Here is a 14,576-nt window from a genome sequence, read left to right on the forward strand (position 1 = left end):
CAGGAGAGGGTGGGGTGGCAGGCATGGGGAGTGGGGAGGCAGCTGGGGTTTGTTTTTGTTGTTTTCGAGGAGGAGTTTTAACAGGCACGTGGCCCGAGCTGGCTCGATGTAAAGGAAGACATCGTTCACTGGGAAGCATGGCTTCAAGATGAGCATGGAGTAGTTCTGCAGAGTCTACGTGAATCAGACCTTTTGGTCTGGACAAGGCTTAGAGAATCTCGTTAGATGGGGGTTAAAAAGAGAATCATTAAAAATATTTTGTTCATTAAATGTCTCCAAATTGGAAAATCATGGGGGATGTTTTATATATCTGGGTTATTTTGTATGAATTCAGTCAATTAGAAAATAAAAAAAAATTAAATGAGCCTAAAGAAAAAAAATAAACTATTAATCTATATTTTTTTCCAAAACAATGTTTTCAAAAAGTATTCCTATTAGGAAGAGGAAATCACCAACTAAGAACTAGTTGTTCAATTTCTTCATTTGCACATCTGAACTTTTAGTTTCTTCAAGCAAATTGATCAAAACTGGGCCATTTTCTTACAAACTGGTCTAAACATTTTAAGCGCCATGAATCTCAGAATTCCTGAGTACTCTTTTATTGAGCAATGCCCCTTAAGTGATGACATCCACTGTCAAAGGCATCTTCCAAAAAAAAAAAAAAAATACAGCAATTTTTGAAAGAGAAACGAGATTGTCTTTTAAAGTAATATAACCCTAGTGCAATTTTCTCTCTTCTCCCCATCTCTCTCTCTCCCTCTCTCTCTCTTTCTCTCTCTCTTCCTCTTTTTGACCTGTTTTATTTCCTAGGGGTTTTAAGTAAAGACCTCCAATTTAAAACCTATTATTCTGTGGTAGCTGCTCTCCCCTCCCCCAAGTGAAACCTTGCTGTAATCTCTGCCCTGTTATTTTCTGACTTCTTCACTTTGCTTGGCACTGGCTTATCAAATTCAAGGGGTGTGTGTGTATGTGAATATATGATGTGCATTCGACAGAGCAGACAAGTAATTCTAAATATATTACATACCTACCTGTTTCTTCTTTCACAAATTTCAAGGATTCTTTTGCATCCTGATTTCTTGCTGGTGTAGCTGTCTTGTTCACGGTGTTCATTACTATGACGGTAAGTTTTCAAATGATGGAATTATCTCTGAAATAGTCATTCACCAATCATTTCATTTCTACAAAGTGTGTGGCCTTATATTAATGGCATGGAATGGTTGTAACAACAGAGAGAAAAAACGTTTCTTGCTCACTCTAAGTCAAGTAGATGTATGTCAATAAAATACTAGAGCTGAAGCCTTTTGAGGTAGTATGAGCTCTCCCCATCCATGTTAGCTAGTCTATTGATGCTGTCTTTGTTCAGATCTTATCTAGACCATGTTAGTGAGACTTCACCTAAGTGCCGAGACTGGGAAACATTGTCTTCCTGAGAGCATTCCAATTGGTTCTCCAATACCAAGTGGTCAGCTCTGAAAACACAAACATATGCAAACATTATACAGACTTAGCATGCTGCATTCATGTCTTTAGAAATGTGCATATATATATTATAAATATTTTCTTTCTAACACACATATGTACACATGTGTATGTCATATCAATTGAAGAAAAAAAAAGAACATGAATTTGAAAGAGAGCAAGGGAAGGGTTAAATGGGAGGTTTTTAGAGGTAGGAAAGGGAAGGGAAAATGATATAATTATAATTTCAAAAACTAAATAAGTAATGTTTAAAAAAGGAAGATGGTCTCTGATTTCACAGCCTCCCAGTCAGTGCTGGGAAGAAAGCTTTCTGGAAAAGAACCATCAGCATTTTAAAGCAGTGGCCATAAACTGAAGATATACAAGATATCTGAGGGTGAGCATGACTGTAAATATTTCAACAGGATCAGTTTTCAGGACTTAATGTTCAGTTTGTTCTCACTTCACCTCTGCCTGGCGCCTAGCTGGTCTGATTTGTTCTTACCTGGTTTACTCTTTCTACACTCTCCAAAGGGAAGCTGACAGCACCTGAATCCTCGCAGGGGAAGAGTCCTAAGAACTTCATACTGAACCACAGGCAAACCAAGAAGTCCTTTGACAGAGACATTGCCTCTTAAGAACTACAGCTTAAGAGAGATATTTGCATTATAATTTTATTTTTTAAGATGAACACATATTAGTAATTGTATTTTGAAATTTTATTTTTTGAAGTTTTATTAAATTATTAAGTGATAAAGTCACAATTAAAATCAGAAGAAATATTTTAACTACATTGATGATGTGACATTAGATAGGGTAACATTCAGTAGAAACAGAATAAAAATATTTCAAGAGTAAAAAGGAATTACATAATTTCTCTTTTTCAAAAATGAATAACAAGGATTTCAAATTATTACAGTGTTTTTATTACATTAAACACACTCAGAGAATTTTGCAACATTTTATTTTTATACCATCAATATTTATAACATGCCAGAAATAGCATCTTTTGCAATTAATCATATGGAACTATATTATATATCATAAATGTTCTATGATGTGTATACTTAAATAACATTAATTTGGCAATGTTAGAGGAAAATATTTGAAAGCTTCTGTTCTAAAGGATACTGTTTTTTTAAACAATTAATCATTTCTTCTAATATTAAAATGCATTTGCTTTAGCTAGGTGATGGTACATACCCATAGTCCCAGGAGATGTGAGGAACAGGAGTTTAAGGCCAGCCTTATGCTTGATATCCAGCCTGTGTTACAAGTGACCTTATCTCAAAGTAAAAGATAAATACCAAAAACAAAAGCAAAATCCTACCTGATCTGACTGTATATTGAGCAACTTCATAATAAATTAGGACAAGCTCCTGTCATGGAACATTCTAGGTTGTCCACACTGATTAGAATCTGTCTTAAAGGATCTTAGAGAATACGTCATCAATCACTTGGAGGAAATGGCTTCCTTTTCCTATTTTTAGTAGTTTCAGAAGGATGTAATGTACGACATTTTTTGTAAATACAGGTGTGCCCTGCTCGCTCCCTCTGGTTCTCAGGAGCTGATTGGTGGCTTCCTGCTGTCACTTTTACTTTCAAGTGACAGTGTGGCTAAATTTATCAGTCATGACAGACCACCTTTTGGGACCTGATAGGCAGTACCATCGACAGGAAGCAATGCCTCCTGGAGTAAGGCAGTAAATTAGAAAATGGAACTTCCCAAATCTCACTATTGGGAAAAAGAAGTCTCCCAACCAACCTACTGTTCCTTGTCTTATCTTGTCAACTTGTGGAAATAAGCGAACAGTTTATGAATGTGTGCAGAGGAGACAATCCATCAGTGACATATGTAAACAATAATTGGTGTGTGTTTGTGTGCATTTATACATATACATATAATTGCCTCAGCCATTTCAGACAATGGGTTTGATTATAATTAGCACTTCAGAAGATGAACTGGCATTCACATTGTTTGAAAGAAATGTTATAAAATAAGTAGGTACTCCCAGGGGATCAACAATTGTTGAAGCTCTGCGACAGACTTGTGTCTCATCACAAGTGTTAGAGTCAGTTCCCTGGACTCATGTGCCCCACAAAGCCAGGGATTTACCTGTAGCCCTGGAAGAAGAACAGAATGGACTTCTTGTTATGGAAATGTGAGATAAGACGGAACAGGCTGAAAATGGGGCTGGAGAGATGCCTCAGTGGTTAAGAGCATTGGCTGTGATTCCAGAGGACCCAGGTTCTATTCCCAGATACACATGGAGTTTACAATTGTCCGTCACTCCAGCTCTAGGAGTATGGCACCCTTACACAGACATACATGCAGGCAAAACACTAATGAACATAAAATAATAATAATAATAAATCTAAAAATGGGTATCACATATGTACATATACATGTACACATATACATGTACTTTATATACTTACACATATATAAAGAAAAGTGGATGTGTTAAATACATTAGAATAAACAAAGGACCCCCTGATCTGGGTTCATACATTAGGTCTCTGAAAGGCATGACACAGCGAAATAGAAAGTGAAATAGTAAAAATGACATTTCTGTAGCAGAGACCCACTCTCCACCAGCCTCAAATCTGTCTTTGAATGTGAGCAACTGTGCTGTGTCTGGATGCCTAGAAAAGTCCCTAAGGAAGATTCCAACTGGGCCCTAATGAAGACTCACTCCAGGCAGCGGGTGGTGACATAGGGAGGGGAGCAGCAATGACTGTGAGTGAGCGCACTCACTTTTTCTCTCAGCATCTCTGTAGCTGAGTGCTAGATCATGGCAACACAATTTGACTACAGTTAAGAAAATTCTGTTGGAATACTAAGATTGACCTCATAAGACTGCCTTCATCCCCTGGTGACAGGCAGTATGCTAACTTGGTGTGTAGGTGACTACCAGGCACATGATGAAGTTGGCAGAATGCAAATCAGCTCATTCCTTATTACCATTGTCACTTGGCTATGGGAGAAGGTCCTGCTCAGATTTTGGGTGTAAATGCCAGCCTTAACTGTGCTCCCTCATGCCTTGGTAGCATGGGAAGTGACTCTGTTCCTCAAGTTCTTTAGCTGGCACATTAGGAGACCAGGCTAATTGCCCAGTGACAAGCAATTAGCATATCGTCCTGTTCTCCAAACCTCTTACTCTTGGGTCCCACCACCATTCTTTTTTTGCTGAAAATTCATATCCTGCTGATCAAAGTTGGCATCCCAGAGACAAGTATTTGTCATTACATGTTACTTAGGCATAACAGTTGTAGAAAGCCCGTGGACCTTGGAGTCAGTCAAACCTGGCTTTAAGGTCTTTGCTGCCACTTACTGAGTAATGCAATCTTAGGCAAGTGGATTAATCTCTCTGAGGATTAGTTCTTTTGTCTATAAAATGGAGGATAATGTTTCTTTATTTCCTGTAATTGTTGTGGCAAAATGAGGGGCAAGCAGCTAGTTCATAAGCCAGCACACAGTCAACCTTGGCTACTCTTTTTCCTTCAGTTTGTATACCCTGGGAACTGTGTCATTTTAATCTGAGAGCAAATGGTAAATATGACCTTAATTTGGATATGACTCACTGTGTCTCCTCCAAAATTCAGGTTCTGCCAAAGTGACAGCATGAGAGGATAGCATTTATGCCCTGATTAGACCACAATGACTCCTTCCTCATGAATGAAAGTGGGGCATTTACAAGAGAGGTTTCAGCTGACACAGAGCTAGCGGCTAGCTTCCTCTCATGACAGGACGGCTGAGAACCTTAACCAGACTAAATGTTGGCACCTTGATTGTGGAATTCCAAGTCAGTAGAACTACGAGAAATAAAAGCTTGTGCGGTAGAGTTTGCTGCTCTCTCATGTTTTGTAACATCAACACAAAGGGGCAAAGGCCATGACCTATTTTTGTGGATTGCTTCCCAGTGCTCAAGCCAGTAATACACTCAGCTTTGGAGGTGGAGCCTCCATGTTCAGTATGGGAGCGGGACAGGGGTGGGCTCAGCCTAAAGTGCTAATTCTTTTAAACTCTTAGAGGGTCTGGTGTTTTTCAGGAACTAAGATGTGGACAACGTAGCCAGGGGCTCTGCTGTCCACATCCATGGAGGCCAGTGGCCATGTAAGCACGACTGTGTGGTTTGTGTGGTGTAATGTGATTTGTTAGAGTGTGAGTGGTTTATAACCATCATTTGCGAGTAAATTACTTAGCTGTATTCTTCTTTATGACTAGCTGAAGAAACTAACTTGATGGTATAATATAATTTATTCCTGTGAATGAGTGAGTGACCTTCACATCTCAGTCCATCTCCTATGAGTTACGACCCATTTTTTTCACTCAGAGAAATGGCCTATGTTTTAGCACTGTCCACCATTTTCCGCATGCTGTCTCACTAATTGTGTACATAAATAAAGCCAGCCTTCTAAGATGGTGATGAAAATTCTATTAACACACTAAATATCAAAGTCACTCTGCTTGGTGCATCTTTCTTCTAAAAGTCTGTGAGTATCATGAGCAGCAATGAACTCTCTTTCTTCCTGTTTTGATAATCCCCTTGGTAGACTAAATCATAGTACTCCCATTTTACAGATGGGCAAAAAAAAGGCTCAGAAAGAAATACACAACTTTGGATTGGGGAGAAAACTCAGCTGGTAAAATACTTGCTTTGTAGGTATGAAGATTGAGTTTATTTCCCAGTCTACACACACACACACACACACACACACACACACACACACACACAAATTCCCAAGCAAACAATTTGGAAGTGGTGCAGCCTACTTTTAATAATGGTGCTGAAGAAACAGACATGTAGATCCCTAAGGCTTGCTGGACAGCCAGCCTAGACAACATGGCAAGTGTCTTAGGATTTTACTGCTATGAACAGACACCCTAAGCTATAAATGCTCAGTGGCTTTTATTATCAAAAGTTCTATGTCTTAAATAGTCCATCCAAAACCTTGGTCAGGTCTGTCACAGCAATACTCCATAATCCTGGAACCAATTTCTATCTTAGCTTGGGTTTCTATTGTTGTGAAGAGACATCATGATCACAGAAACTCTTATAAACACAACATTTAATTGGGGTAGGCTTACAGGTTCAGAGGTTCAGTCCATTATCATCAAGGTGGGAGCATGGTTGTATCCAGGCAGGTATGATACAGGAGGAGCTGAGAGTTCTACATCTTCATCTCAAAGGCTAGGAGAAGGCTCTTAGACTGGCTCTCACATAGTGAGGAGGAGGGTTTCATTGCCCACTCCCACAGTGACTCACTTCCTTCAACATGGCCACACCTCCTAATAGTGCCACTCCCTAGGCCAAGCGTATTCAAACCACCACAGCAAGTCTTGTCCAATGAAAAACCCAGTTTCAAAAAACAAGATGGCCAACACTTACAGACAGCTGACCTTTTCCTGCCTAGACCCACCCACATTCACCTTCATACATGGGAACATGTGCAATCCTTCACAAACACACTTCTAGCTCACAGTTTGAAGTTAAAGTCTATCACTGTTGGGTAGTCACAGCCACAGGAATTGTCACCGGGAAGAAGCAGAGAGGGATGGGTATTTGTGCTCAGCTCACTTTTTCCTTTTTGTACAACCCAGGATCTCATCCCAGGGAATGATGTTCACTACCCACAGTGGATAGGTCTTCCCCAAACTGTTAACCTAATCAAGATAACCTTCCATAGATATGTCCAGAAAGCCCAATCCCAGGTGATTCATGACCTCAGTTTGACAGTAGAGATGAACTACGACAAGCAGAGACTGTGATCATTATAACACTTGACTCTCTCATCCTCAAATTTAATTGTCTTATGGGAAACTCAGCAGCAAGTAATTTTGCTGTTTTATCTCATCTCTGTGTAGTTCAAGTTGTGAGAACTGTCACTGTTCTTTATGTGACCCAAGAGAGTCTTTGACAAGAGTTAAGCAGGCCCAGAGAGGGAGGGATGTGGACCGCAAGATGCCAGGTGGGGCTCCTTCCAGTCTTTCTTTCCCTGTTCTGACACTCTCCTTTTGACTTCAAGATTTTAAACATGACTTCATTTGAGGCATCCTAAAGATCAAACAATTAATTCCTGAAGGCCCAGACTGGTTCATTATTACCTCCACTCAGTTTCTTTCTTTCTTTCTTTTTAAAGATTTATTTATTTATTATATGTAAGTACACTGTAGCTGTCTTCAGACACTCCAGAAGAGAGAGTCAGATCTCATTATGGATGGTTGTGAGCCACCATGTGGTTGCTGGGAATTGAAGTTGGGACCTTCATAAGAGTGGTCAGTGCTTTTAACCACTGAGACATTTCTCCAGCCCTCCACTCAGTTTCTAAAGTTTGTGACAGGCTTAGTGATATTTGAGTTGTTCTCTCCAAGTTAACAGACTAGTGAGTGCTTGAACCCTTGGTGTGATGAACTTGGGGCTGTTTTCCTGTTCACAGATTACAGCCATTCACCAGTGACAACTGCTAACTCTCAGAATAGTGTTGAGGCATCCCATAGCTAGTGGGTTCCAGGGAGTCAACAGTGAGTGAATGAGTGTGTGTATTGGTCACAGTGCACACTAGGGAGAAGAGCGCTTTGCTAAAGAAACCATGAAAGTCCTTTAAGTCCACAAGGGTCACGTGCATCAAGGAAATCATTCTGAGCTTTTAAAGAAAAGGATTTGGAAACATTAAAGAACATAATTGGTTTTTGCATGTGAAAGCATGACACAAAATATGCCTCACAAATTTCAAATGCAAGTGCTTTAAACATCAAGTAGAGGTCTTCCCAGAAGAGAGTCAACTTCTCAGAAGAAGGAAGCAGAGAAACTGAACGGTCATCAGTATTCTAGAAACTTGCTCATTGGGAATTTTTCTGCTGCATGCTGTGTTGGTGGGTAAGTTCCTAATGTGAAAGTCTTTCTCATTCTGCAAGGGGTGCAAGTTCCTAGTGTTGAGGTCTTGTTAACTCTGAAAGAAGTGCTTGTCTTCCTTGAAAATGTATTCCCCTAAGAATATCTACCACAACGCATTCAACCAATTCTCTTACTTCTTTACCATACCTTACTTCCCTTCTTTCTTGGGGGAGTCAGCATGAAAGCCATGTTGAACATTGAATGGTTTTCAAATGACTTTACAGGTTTTTAAGTTGGTGGAAATCTGTTGTGACTTGCCCTAGTCTTGTTTGTATTTTGATGCTAATTCTGCTTCCTAAAGAAGGGCTGCCCCGGAGTGTATCACATACTCAAGTGATTCTACATGAACTTTATCCCCATTTTAACTAGTAAAATAAGGGCTAGAGCCTGTGATTGGGTAGTGGAAGGGAAAAATGGGGGTGTAAGTTTTAGAGAAGGAGGGAGGGGAGGGAGGAAGTAGAGATCAGACGGAGGGATGGAGAAAGAGGAAGATGGAGGAAGAGGAGGTGGAAGATGGAGTAGAACCACATGGCTTGGAGGAGCCACAAGTAGCAATGGATCTCTCATAGCTAGGGAATAGAGTATGTTGTGGTATATCTGCTCAATCTAGGCATGTGGCTTATAAATATAACTGTGTGTTCTTTGCATAGACATATTGAGGTTGCAAATTTACTGATACAAATCTGGCTGGTATTACATATTAAGGCTGTCTGATGTTTTCCATTTGTGACGATTTAAGTGGGCAAGAGAGAGGGTAAAACCATGGAGTGGTCATTGGTGGTTGGTATAGCTACCCACCGGGTGGTCAGTTTGTTGTAGCTCCAGGTGTTCTCAGGAAGGATAGGTTTGGGAAGCTTAGCAAGCCACCCTTAGGAACCAGGGCCAGAAGGCCATTTTTTTGACACTGGGCAAGGAAGAAAAGGCAGCTACTGATTCTAGAGCTTAGCCAGAGCTAGCATGGATTTTTAAAATTACACGCAACAGAAATTGGAAGGACTTTTGATTATTTCTTATATGAAAAGGAGGGCAGATGTGATGAGTAAGCAGATAAAAATACTTGCTTCCCAGTCCTGACAACTTGAGTTTGATCCCTAAATCCTATGGTGGAGAGAGAGAACTGACTCTCAGAATCTGTCCTCTGATTCTATGACACACATGTGCACCAACATACATAACACACACACACACACACACCAGTAATAAAATACATACAACAAACGGCAAAAATGCTGTGGGTCTTGCTGGCTACCCAAATGATGCTGAGAAGAGGAGAGTATTTCTGGACTCTTGCTTCCATTTCCAGACTGAAAGGTTCCAGAGAAAGTATGGAGTACTTTTCAGGATGATATATTTAGTTGAGCAAAAAATGATTGCAAGTAGAACTGGAGGAAAAAGCAGAATACTGCCTAAATGGAACACCAAGCAAAGGACCATGGGAATCAAGCATGTACGTGAATGGAGCCAGAACTTGAAAGCATCATAGAGAATCTCCCAATGTGCAAGGCATGCTGAGTTGTTCTTCACAAGAGGATGTGATGAACAGGCTCCAGAATGATGTCCTGTTGGGTAGGAGATTGACAAGATGCTAGAAAACAGATGCAAAAGTGAGAGGCTTATATAGCACATGGAAGAAAAAGGTGAAAGCAATCACTGGAATTTTTTAGAACAGTGACTTGGGAACAAAAGTGTGTTCTCACTAAGCATGGAGTCCATAAACTCAGGAGTTCAGGCATAACTGAGAGTGAACAGGTAAGGCATAAAAAAGCAAACAAGGGTCTTAAAAAACATTTTATCAAAGGGTAGCTTACAGTCAGTGATTGTGTTTAACATCTGCAAGGCTCAAGACATGAACTACAAGACTTCTTCCTTCTGGTGGTAGTGGGGGAAGTCTGTTGACATTCTTTGGTCTACCTGAGGTTTGAGAGAAATGATAATAATGAAAGCAGAGTTGTAAGTGACATTTCCAATTAAACGCAGGCTCTAACTTATGGTTAGTGTAACAAGTGGCAGAAAATAGAACTACTGCACTCAGATTTTATTTTGGATTATGAATGACAGAAAGGGATCTTCAATGAGAAAATAAGTAGAAATTAGAAATGGTGACACTTCCAAACAGGAAATGGAGAGCAAAGAACATGCAACATGTAAGTCAAACCTAGACCACCGGCTCTCAAACACACCTCATATTACAATTGCAGAAGTTTTGAAAAATACTTGTAGGTAATCTAGTTTAATTAGTCTAAAGTGAGGACCTAGGCAGGAGTGTATTAAAAACACCTTTCTGAGAACTCCAATATACAATCATCTGTGAAACTTGCTGCCCTGGATAAATTAACTATGTACCACAATTCACAAGGAACTCATGGGTGTTACAGGCGAGGAACTGGGGATGTGATGGGGGCCAGCGATGTTATTATTGTTGTGTTTTTAATGTAGAAAATGTGGACTTTGGAAATTAGAAAATAAAAAGATTGGCTTTATTCCTAAGTATATTCTGCAAGGAAGTGATGTGTGGCTAAAAAGAAGTAGTGATTAATCTCTCAGTTGGAGCAGATTTTTTAGATTAAATGAGGTAAGTCACTAAGTGTGTGTGTGTTATAAACCTATCAAGAGGAAGTTAGTGCTTTTCAGTGATAGATTCAACAAAGTACCTAATAAGAATTTTGTGTCTGGGGCTGTGGTGATGTCTTGGAGACTAAGAGAGCTTGCTGATTTTAGAGACCCAAAGTTTGGTCCAGTCCTTGCATCAGACAGCTAGTTCATAACTACCTGTAGTATTAACTCTAGAAGATCCAACACCCCTATCTGGCCTCTGTAGACACCTCTATTCACAAGCACATACGTATACATAGAACACAGACAAATGTAATTAAAAGTAAAATAAAATCTCTTTTAAAATGAGTTTCGAGCATAGGGTAATGGTTTTGTTGGTACAAATTATGGACCTTTGGGTATCCATGGTAACAGCACAGAGGTCTCTCTAACAGCAGGTGTCACATGGAAGTAAAGCAGACAAGGCCTATTATATTAGGCCAGCCCCACCTTGAACCAGAATCACTCTGCTTTCAAGTATTTCTATTTCTTCATTTCGAAACAGATGTTATTTCAATGAAGTTATTAATAAAATCAATGTGGAAGCTTCCATTTTAGACGATAAACATCAAAGTAATACGTTAGAAGGTAAGATCCAAGTTGGGTGGTGGTGGTGCACACCTTTAATCCTAGCACATGGAAGGCAGAGGCAGGCAGATTTCTGAGTTCGAGGCCAGCCTGGTCTACAGAGTGAGCTCCAGGACAGCCAGGGCTACACAGAGAAACCCTGTCTCGAAAATCCAAAAAAAAAAAAAAAAAAAAAGATCCATTTGTTAAAAAATATTTTACTGTGGGTCCTTGTTGTAGTAAAAGGGACTCTCCACAACCCAGTCTCCTCGAATTAAAAGCCAGTGCAGTATTCACAGTGAGCTTATGGGGTGACTGTGGGCACAGACAGGCAGGGCCAGTGTGAGCCATCTAGTATCAATTTTCCTAAACTCTTGGTCATGGTCCTATCTGGGCTTCTGAGACATTTGGCAAGATTGAAAAGCGTTGAACATGTGAAAGGCTTCTGAACATAGGACCATCAATGTCCAATGTGTAATGAGTCTGGGTTGTTCCTTGTAGTGCTTGCCATGGGACTTCACCGCAGCCTTGTTCTGAATACCATACTCACGCTTTGCAATGCGTGCGTCATCATGCCACAGAGCACCAGTAGATGCCTCTACCCCTCTGTGGCAGCTTGGAGACCTCATGGAATGAATGGATGGGCTCTGACATAGCATGTGAAGTGTTACTCTCTTAAGCGTAAGGCTTTACTAAGAGAAAACAAAGGCTCAGTACTTTCTTTCCATTATTTCTCAGCCTGTTAGAACTGTATTGTGTGAGAACACTCGATTTCAAAAGTGAGTTGCTGCCTCGAGTCTCTTTTAACACACAAACTCATTAAATGAGTTTTGGCTTGAGATGAGTGCCGCGTTTCCAACAATTCCTGAAATGGGTCTCAACATGCCACTGTCATTTTACATTATACATTTATGCAAGCGGCGTTCTCAGCACTGCTGAGCAGAAAGTCGAAAACATTGACCGACTCTGTAAACTGTTAAAGATGCTCTGCGCCCTCAGTATCAAATGTTCAGCCAGGATTTAATTCTTTATGTCAAAATAAGCAAACAAACCCATCTCATTAGTGAAGCCATTTGTTTTCTTCTTTAAACGATGACTGCTCGTTTTAAAAGAAATTTCTTTGTGATTTCTTTTCAGTAGATGTTTGATTTACATACTCTCTTTATGCACCTATACACCCAGCTGCAGGTAAAAACTCAGGTGAGAGGAGGTTGAGGGTGCAAAAGTTTAAGAAGCCTTTATCCTGGTATCCGAATCAAGCATAAAATAACTTTATCAGATAAAAATGCCAGACCTAAATTGAAAGGAGTTTTGTGCTTAATGTTTTTTTGTTTGTTTGTTTGTTTTTCATTTTAAGGGATATATTAGTGTGATTGTGTCGTCTTATTTTCCTGCTGTGGTGATCAAATACTTTGACTAATACATTTTAAGGGAGAAAGGGTCTATTTTGGCTCACAGTTCCACGTTCTTGTCCATCACAGTGGGGAAGCCACAGTGGCCTGAGCTTGATGGAGCTATTTATTTTGTATCCATTGTCAAGAAGCCAGAAATATATTGTCTCCATTTTAGGAAGTCCAAGATCTCCTACCCAGGGAATGGTCCAGCTCCCAGTCAACATAGGTCTTTCCGTATCAATTACTGTAACCAAGGTTTCCCCTACAGCATGCTTAGAGCCCCATCTCTCCAGGGAGTTTAGCTTCTGTGTAGAGGAGAGTTAACATACCCATCACAGGCCACTGTAGCAAAAGATCACAGTTGGGGTAGCATAAACAACAAATGGTCATTTCTCAGTATTCTATTTTTTCCCTACAAGGCAGAATGTACACCCTAGTGTCTTATCTTTGCATCAGTTCCATCATGGGTCCTCAACCTCACTGAAACCTATCTCCAAATATAATTGCATCTGAGCAAGGCAGGTACAGAGTTAAGATAAGTAGTAAACAAGGACACTGAAGTTGGTAGGTGACCTGACAGTTAAATGCCCATTTGGATTGCACATCGTTGAAATTACAGTTCTGGGTTAGCCTGGCATATTCAGTAGAAAAATAACAAAGAGGCCCTGTTTCAAATAAACTGGAAGGCAAGGGCTGGCCTAGATTGGGCCATGTAAACTTTTTGGCTCATGCTTGTTGGTACTCATGTACACAAAGGTGTACATACACATACATATATGCAAACATGTTATATGTGTTAATGCACACATATAAACACACACAAATACACACACACACACACACACACACAAGCTTAATTAAATATTTAGTGAAAAAGAGACTAAGGTACCAGGGCATTTTTCCAATTATTACAAACGTGTCCCAACAAAATATCTAGGTCCTCAAAAGATCTGAGCCTGGTTGCGATATCATTTCAATGCGGTTTTGTTCCCACTGTGGGCTTTTTATGAGGAACATGGAGGAACAAAAATACCTTAAATGGGAGATCTGGCTCACCGTGATTTGGGAGAGAAAAAAGATGACCTCATCAATATGCCACCATCTCTTAAATATTCATGAAACACCCTTACAAATAGCAGGCTCAAAATTGCCCATTCCTTGAGCCAGCTTGCTCCAAGCTGTCTGGAGTGTTCTATCACTTTACTTTGCTTTGCTAAATAAATTTATGCTTAAACAAGCTCTCTTGGCTGAACTTTTTCCTTTAACAAGAAAAGAATCAAGCCAAACTCCAGCCTGGCAACAGGTTAGGAGTTCAATATTTGAATTTTGCAGACAGGGTCACAAATACTCAGTCCATAGCAGTGAGTAAATATTAAAGTTCTGCTGTCAGCTTATAAAAAGGTGCTTTATACAAATATAGGATTTAGTATCTATTCATGTGCAAAACTGCTGAGGTACACATGATCAAAAGCTATACCAAGTACCTAGACGGAGATGATAACAGTAAGTATCAACAGGATACCCTGTGGACTCATCTGCCCTGTAGTTGTGAGACCATAAAAGAGTCTTCCTCAACAGCCCTGGACGTTCCCATTTCTACCAAGTAAGCAGATAGTTTAGAAAATGGGATTGTTCAGATGATGTTTCTGTGCATTCTATTGTA

At 40.0% G+C, this 14,576-nt stretch overlaps 1 pseudogene; it reads left to right on the forward strand.

Annotated features, from left to right (window-relative positions):
• The window catches only part of LOC116091650, a 7,222-nt pseudogene extending 4,103 nt beyond the window's left edge, over positions 1-3,119 (forward strand).
• Positions 3,120-14,576: the final 11,457 nt, after the last annotated feature.

The sequence above is a fragment of the Mastomys coucha genome, unplaced genomic scaffold (genome assembly GCF_008632895.1).
Source record: "Mastomys coucha isolate ucsf_1 unplaced genomic scaffold, UCSF_Mcou_1 pScaffold15, whole genome shotgun sequence".
Classification (NCBI taxonomy): Eukaryota; Metazoa; Chordata; class Mammalia; order Rodentia; family Muridae; genus Mastomys; species Mastomys coucha.